The following is an 8,780-nucleotide window of genomic DNA, read 5'->3' as shown; positions in this document are numbered from 1 at the left end:
TCGTGGAATCTGGAAAGTGATATTTGGGAGCCCTTAGGGGCCCATGGTGAGACAGGAAAAATCGTCACATAAGAAGTAGAGAGAAGCTTTCTGAGAGATTGCTGTCTGATGTGTGACTTCATCACACAGAGTTCCACCCTTCCCTTCTTGGAAAAGTTTGTTAACACTGTTGTCGTGAATTCTGCAAAGTGATATTTGGGAGCTCTTTGAGGGCTATGGTGAAAAAGGAAATATCCTCACATAATAACTAGAGAGAAGCTTTCTGAGAAACTGCATTTCCACGTGTGAATGCAACTCACAGAGTTACACGTTTCTCTTCAGTGATCAGTGTGTTTACACAGTTTACTGAAATCTGCATGTAGATACTTCATAGCGCAATGAAGCTTACGGTGACATAGGAAATATCCACAGAGGAAAAGTAGACTGAAGCTTTCTTTGAAACTTCCTGGTGATGTGTGAATTCATCTCACAGAGTTACACTTATGTTTCGTGGAGCAGTCTATTAACACTGTCTTTGAGGAAGCTGAGAAGTGCTTCTTTGGATCGCATTGAGGCCTACGCTGATAAAGTAACTTTCATCCGTTCAAAACGTGAAAGAAGCTTTCTGAGAAACTTCTTTGTGTTCTGTGAGTTCATCTCACAGACTTATAACTTAGACTTCAGAAAGCAGTTTGCTAACACTCTTTTCGTGGAATCTGGAAAGTGATATTTGGGAGCCCATAGGGGCCCGTGGTGAGAAAGGAAATATCGTCACATAATAAGTAGAGAGAAGCTTTCTGAGAGATTGCGTTCTGATTTGTGACTTCATCACACAGAGTTCCACCCTTCCCTTCTTGGAACAGCTTGCTAACAGTGTTGTCATGGATTCTGCAAAGGTATATTTGGGAGCTCATAGAGGGCTATGGTGAAAAAGGAAATATTCTCACATAATAACTAAAGAGAAGCTTTCAGAGAAACTGCATTGCCATGTGTGAATGCAACTCTCAGAGTTACACGTTTCTCTTCAGTGATCAGTTTGTTAACACAGTTTTCTGGAAATGTGCAATTAGACACTTCATAGCGCTGTGAAGCTTACGGTGACAGAGGATATATCCACAGATGAATACTAGAAAGAAGCTTTCTTAGAAACTGCCTGGTGATGTGTGAATTCATCTCACAGAGTTCCACTTATGTTTCGTGGAGCAGTCCATTAACACTGTCTTTGAGGAAACTGAGAAGGGCTTCCTTGCATCGCTTTGAGGTATACGCTGATAAAGGACATTTCATCCGTTCAATACGTGAAAGAAGCTTTCTGAGAAACTTCTTTCTCTTCTGTGAGTTCATCTCACAGACTTATAACTTAGACTTCAGAAAGCAGTTTGCTAACACTCTTTTCGTGGAATCTGGAAAGTGATATTTGGGAGCCCATAGGGGCCCATGGTGAGAAAGGAAATATCGTCACATAAGAAGTAGAGAGAAGCTTTCTGAGAGATTGCTTTCTGATGTGTGACTTCATCACACAGAGTTCCACCCTTCCCTTCTTGGTACAGTTTGCTAACACTGTTGTCATGGATTCTGCAAAGGTATATTTGTTAGCTCATTGAGGGCTATGGTGAAAAAGGAAATATTCTCACATAATAACTAAAGAGAAGCTTTCTGAGAAACTGCATTGCCATGTGTGAATGCAACTCTCAGAGTTACACGTTTCTCTTCAGTGATCACTTTGTTAATACAGTTTTCTGGAAATCTGCAATTAGACACTTCATAGCGCAATGAAGCTTACGGTGACAAAGGATATATCCACAGATGAAAACTAGAAAGAAGCTTTCTTAGAAACTGCCTGGTGATGTGTGAATTCATCTCACAGAGTTACACTTATGTTTCATGGAGCAGTCCATTAACACTGTCTTTGAGGATACTGAGAAGGGCTTCCTTGCATCGCTTTGAGGCCTACGCTGATAAAGGAAATTTCATCCGTTCAAAACGTGAAAGAAGCTTTCTGAGAAACTTCTTTCTGTTCTGTGAGTTCATCTCACAGACTTATAACTTAGACTTCAGAAAGCAGTTTGCTAACACTCTTTTCGTGGAATCTGGAAAGTGATATTTGGGAGCCCTTAGGGGCCCATGGTGAGACAGGAAATATCGTCACATAAGAAGTAGAGAGAAGCTTTCTGAGAGATTGCTGTCTGATGTGTGACTTCATCACACAGAGTTCCACCCTTCCCTTCTTGGAAAAGTTTGTTAACACTGTTGTCGTGAATTCTGCAAAGTGATATTTGGGAGCTCTTTGAGGGCTATGGTGAAAAAGGAAATATCCTCACATAATAACTAGAGAGAAGCTTTCTGAGAAACTGCATTTCCACGTGTGAATGCAACTCACAGAGTTACACGTTTCTCTTCAGTGATCAGTGTGTTTACACAGTTTACTGAAAATCTGCATGTAGATACTTCATAGCGCAATGAAGCTTACGGTGACATAGGAAATATCCACAGAGGAAAAGTAGACTGAAGCTTTCTTTGAAACTTCCTGGTGATGTGTGAATTCATCTCACAGAGTTACACTTATGTTTCGTGGAGCAGTCTATTAACACTGTCTTTGAGGAAGCTGAGAAGTGCTTCTTTGGATCGCATTGAGGCCTACGCTGATAAAGTAACTTTCATCCGTTCAAAACGTGAAAGAAGCTTTCTGAGAAACTTCTTTCTGATCTGTGATTTCATCTCACAGACTTGTAACCTAGACTTCAGGAAGCAGTTTGCTAGCACTCTTTAGGTGGAATCTGGAAAGTGACATTTGGGAGCCCATAGGGCCCATGGTGAAAAAGGAAATATCCTCACAGAATAACTAGAGAGAAGCTTTCTGAGAGATTTCTTTATGATGTGTGACTTCATCACACAGAGTTCCACCATTCCCTTCAAGGAACAGTTTGCTAACACTGTTGTAGTGGATTGTGGGAAGTGATATTTGGGAGCTCAATGAGGGCTTCGGTGAAAGAGGAAATATCCTCAAATAATAACTAGAGAGAAGCTTTCTGAGAAACTGCATTGCCATGTGTGAATGTAACTCACAGAGTAACACGTTTCTCTTCAGTGATCAGGGTGTTAACACAGTTTACTGGAAATCTGCAATTAGATACTTCATAGCGTAATGAAGCTTACGGTGACAAAGGAAATAGCCACAGAGGGAAACTAGAAAGAGGCTTTCTTTGAAACTTCTTGGTGATGTGTGAATTCATCTCACAGAGTTACACTTATGTTTCGTGGAGCAGTTTATTAACACTGTCTTTGAGGAAACTGAGAAGGGCTTCCTTGCATCGCTTTGAGGCCTACGCTGATAAAGGAAATTTCATCCGTTCAAAACGTGAAAGAAGCTTTCTGAGAAACTACTTTCTGATCTGTGATTTCATCTCACAGACTTATAACCCAGACTTCAGGAAGCAGTTTGCTAGCACTCTTTAGGTGGAATCTGGAAAGTGACATTTGGGAGCCCATAGGGCCCATGGTGAAAAAGGAAATATCCTCACAGAATAACTAGAGAGAAGCTTTCTGAGAGATTGCTTTCTGATGTGTGACTTCATCACACAGAGTTCCACCCTTCCCTTCTTGGAACAGTTTGCTAACACTGTTGTCGTGAATTCTGCACAGTGATATTTGGGAGCTCATTGAGGGCTATGGTGAAAAAGGAAATATACTCATATAATAACTGGAGAGAAGCTTTCTGAGAAACTGCATTGCCATGTGTGAATGCAACTCACAGAGTTACACGTTTCTCTTCAGTGATCATTGTGTTAACACAGTTTACTGGAAATCTGCAATTAAATACTTCATAGCGAAATGAAGCTTACGGTGACATAGGAAATATCCACAGAGGAAAACTAGAAAGCAGCTTTGTTTGAAACTTCTTGGTGATATGTGAATTCATCTCAGAGAGTTACACTTATGTTTCTCGGAGCAGTCTATTAACACTGTCTTTGAGGAACGTGAGAAGTGCTTCTTTGGATCGCATTGAGGCCTACGCTGATAAAGGAAATTTCATCCGTTAAAAACGTGAAAGAGACTTTCTGAGAAACTTCTTTCAGATCTGTGATTTCATCTCACAGACTTATAACCTAGACTTCAGGAAGCAGTTTGCTAGCACTCTTTAGGTGGAATCTGGAAAGTGACATTTGGGAGCCCTTACGGCCCATGGTGAAAAAGGAAATATCCTCACAGAATAACTAGAGAGAAGCTTTCTGTAAGATTGCTTTATGATGTGTGACTTCATCACACAGAGTTCCACCATTCCCTTCTAGGAACAGTTTGCTAACACTGTTGTCGTGGATTGTGGAAAGTGATATTTGGGAGCTCATTGAGGGGTACGGTGAAAAAGGAAATATCCTCACATAATAACTAGAGAGAAGCTTTCTGAGAAACTGCATTGCCATGTGTGAATGCAAATCATAGAGTTACACATTTTTCCTCAGTGATCAGTGTGTTAACACAGTTTACTGGAAGTCTGCCATTAGATACTTCATAGCGCAATGAAGCTTACGGTGACAAGAGAAATAGCCACAGAGGAAAACAAGAAAGAAGCTTTCGTAGAAACTTCTTGGTGATATGTGAATTCATCTCACAGAGTTACACTTATGATTCGTGGAGCAGTCCATTAACTCTGTCCTTGAGGAACCTGAGAAGTGCTTTTTTGGATCGTGTTGAGGCCAACGCTGATAAAGGAAATTTCATCCGTTCAAAACGTGAAAGAAGCTTTCTGAGAAACTACTTTCTGATCTGTGATTTCATCTCACAGACTTATAACACAGACTTCAGGAAGCAGTTTGCTAGCACTCTTTAGGTGGAATCTGGAAAGTGACATTTGGGAGCCCTTAGGGCCCATGGTGAAAAAGGAAATATCCTCACAGAATAACTAGAGAGAAGCTTTCTGAGAGATTGCTTTCTGATGTGTGACTTCATCACACAGAGTTCCTCCCTTCCCTTCGTGGAACAGTTTGTTAACACTGTTGTCGTGAATTCTGCAAAGTGATATTTGGGAGCTCATTGAGGGCTATGTTGGAAAAGGAAATATCCTCGCATAATAAGTAGAGAGAAGCTTTGTGAGAAAATGCATTGCCATGTGTGAATGCAACTCACAGAGTTACAGGTTTCTCTTCAGTGATCAGTGTGTTAACACAGTCTACTGGAAATCTGCAATTAGATACTTCATAGCGCAAAGAACCTTACGGTGATGAAGGAAATATCCACAGATGAAAACTAGAAAGAAGCTTTCTTAGAAACTTCATGGTGATGTGTGAATTCGTCTCACCGAGTTACACTTATGTTTCGTGGAGCAGTCTATTAACACTGTCTTTGAGGAACCTGAGAAGTGCTTCTTTGGATCGCATTGGGGCCTACGCTGATAAAGGAAATTTCATCCGTTCAAAACGTGAAAGAAGCTTTCTGAGAAATTACTTTCTGATCTGTGATTTCATATCACAGACTTATAACCCAGACTTCAGGAAGCAGTTTGCTAGCACTCTTTAGGTGGAATCTGGAAAGTGACATTTGGGAGCCCTTAGGGCCCATGGTGAAAAAGGAAATATCCTCACAGAATAACTAGAGAGAAGCTTTCTGAGAGATTGCTTTCTGATGTGTGACTTCATCACACAGAGTTCCACCCGTCCCTTCTTGGAACAGTTTGTTAACACTGTTGTCGTGAATTCTGCAAAGTGATATTTGGGAGCTCATTGAGGGCTATGGTGAAAAAGGAAATATCCTCACATAATAACTAGAGAGAATCTTTCTGAAAAACTGCATTGCCATGTGTGAATGCAACTCACAGAGTTACACGTTTCTCTTCAGTGATCAGTGTGTTAACACAGTTTTCTGGAAATCTGCAATTAGATACTTCATAGCGCAATGAAGCTAACGGTGACAAAGGAAATATCCACATAGGAAAACAAGAAAGAAGCTTTCTTAGAAACTTCTTGGTGATGTGTGAATTCATCTCACAGAGTTACGCTTATGTTTCATGGAGCAGTCTATTAACACTCTCTTTGAGGAACCTGAGAAGTGCTTCTTTGGATGGCATTGAGGCCTACGCTGATAAAGGAAATTTCATCCGTTCAAAACGTGAAGGAAGCTTTCTGAGAAACTTCTTTCTGATCTGTGATTTCATCTCACAGACTTATAACCTAGACTTCAGGAAGCAGTTTGCTAGCACTCTTTAGGTGGAATCTGGAAAGTGACATTTGGGATTCCATAGGGCCCATGGTGAAAAAGGAAATATCCTCACAGAATAACTAGACAGAATCTTTCTGAGAGATTGCTTTCTGATGTGTGACTTCATCAAACAGAGTTCCACCCTTCCCTTCTTGGAACAGTTTGCTAACACTGTTGTCGTGGTTTGTGCAAAGTGATATTTGGGAGGTCACTGAGGGCTACGGTGAAAAAGGAAATATCCTCACATAATAACTAGAGAGAAGCTTTCTGAGAAACTGCATTGCCATGTGTGAATGCAACTCACAGACTTACGCGTTTCTCATCACTGATCAGTGTGTTAACACAGTTTACTGGAAGTCTGCAATTAGATACTTCATAGCGCAATGAAGCCTTTGGATGACAAAGGATATATCCACAGAGGAAAACTAGAAAGAAGCTGTCGTAGAAACTTCTTGGGGATGTGTGAATTCATCTCACAGAGTTACACTTATGTTTCGTGGAGCAGTCCATTAACACTGTCTTTGAGGATCCTGAGAAGTGCTTCTTTGGATGGCATTGAGGCCAACGCTGATAAAGGAAATTTCGTCCGTTCAAAACGTGAAAGAAACTTTCTGAGAAACTTCTTTCTGATCTGTGATTTCGTCTCACAGACTTATAACTTAGACTTCAGGAAGCAGTTTGCTCACTCTCTTTTCGTGGAATCTGGAAAGTGATATTTTGGATCCCATAGGGGCCCATGGTGAGATAGGAAATATCCTCACAGAATAATTAGAGAGAAGCTTTCTGAGATATTGCTTTCTGATGTGTGACTTCATCACACAGAATTCCACCGTTCCCTTCTAGGAACAGTTTGCTAACACTGTTGTCGTGGATTGTGCAAAGTGATATTTGGGAACTCTTTGAGGGCTATGGTGAAAAAGGAAATATCCTCACATAATAACTAGGAGAGACTTTCCTAGAAACTTCTTGGTGATGTGTGAATTCATCTCTCAGAGTTACACTTATGTTTCGTGGAGCAGTCTATTAACACTTTCCTTTGGAAAATGAGAAGTGAATCTTTGGATCGCATTGCGGCCTACGCTGATAAAGGAAATTTCATCCGTTCAAAACGTGAAAGAAGCTTTCTGAGAAACTTCTTTCTGATCTGTGATTTCGTCTCACAGACTTATAACTTAGATTTCAGGAAGCAGTTTGCTAACACTGTTTTCGTGGAATCTGGAAAGTGATATTTGGGCGCCCATAGGGGCCCATGGAGAAAAAGGAAATATCCTCACAGAATAACTAGAGAGAAGCTTTCTGTGAAATTGCTTTCTGATGTGTGACTTCATCACACAGAAATCCACCCTTCCCTTCTTCGAACGGTTTGCTAACACTTTTGTCGTGGACTCTGCATAGTGATATTTAGGAGATCATTGAGGGCTATGGTGAAAAAGGAAATATCCTCAAATAATAACTAGAGAGAAGCTTTCTGAGAAACTGCATTGCCATATGTCAATGCAACTCACAGAGTTACACGTTTCTCTTCAGTGATCAGTGTGTTAACACAGTTTACTGGAAATCTGCAACTAGATACTTCATAGCGCAATGAAGCTTACGGTGACATAGGAAATATCCACAGAGGAAAACTAGAAAGAAGCTTTCTTTGAAACTTCCTGGTGATGTGTGAATTCATCTCACAGAGTTACACTTATGTTTCGTGGAGCCGTCTATTAACACTGTCTTTGAGGAACCTGAGAAGTGCTTCTTTGGATCGCATTGAGGCCTACGCTGATAAAGGAAATTTCATCCGTTCAAAACGTGAAAGAAACTTTCTGAGAAACTTCTTTCTGGTCTGTGATTTCATCTCACAGACTTATAGCTTAGACTTCAAGAAGCAGTTTCCCATCACTCTTTTCGTGGAATCTGGAAAGTGATATTAGGGAGCCCGTAGGGGCCCATAGTGAAAAAGGAAATATCCTCCCAGAATCACTAGAGAGAAGCTTTCTGAGAGATTGCTTTCTGATGTGTGACTTCATCACACAGAGTTCCACCCTTCCCTTCTTGGAACAGTTTGCTAACACTGTTGTCGTGAATTCTGCAAAGTGATATTTTGGAGCTCATTGAGGGCTATGTTGAAAAAGGGAATATCCTCACATAGTAACTTGAGAGAAGCTTTCTGAGAAACTTCTTTCGGATCTGTGATTTCATCTCATAGACTTATAACCTAAACTTCACGAAGCTGTTTGATAACACTCTTTTCGTGGAATCTGGAAAGTGATATTTGGGAGCCTATCGGGGCCCATGGTGCAAAAGGAAATATCCTCACAGAATTACAAGAGAGAAGCTTTCTCAGAGATTGCCTTCTGATGTGTGACTTCATCACACAGAATTCCACCATTCCCTTCTAGGAACAGTTTGCTAACGCTGTTGTCGTGGATTATGCAAAGTGATATTTGGGAGCTCTTTGAGGTCTATGGTGAAAAAGGAAATTTCCTCACATAATAACTAGAGAGAAGCTTTCTGAGAAACTTCTTTCTGACGTGTGATTTCATCTCACAGACTTATAACCTAGACTTCAGGAAGCAGTTTGCAAACACTCTTTTCGTGGATTCTGGAAAGTGATATTTGGT

This window comes from Rhinopithecus roxellana, chromosome 16 (assembly GCF_007565055.1).
Source record: "Rhinopithecus roxellana isolate Shanxi Qingling chromosome 16, ASM756505v1, whole genome shotgun sequence".
Lineage (NCBI taxonomy): Eukaryota > Metazoa > Chordata > Mammalia > Primates > Cercopithecidae > Rhinopithecus > Rhinopithecus roxellana.
This window is presented reverse-complemented; position numbering follows the sequence as displayed.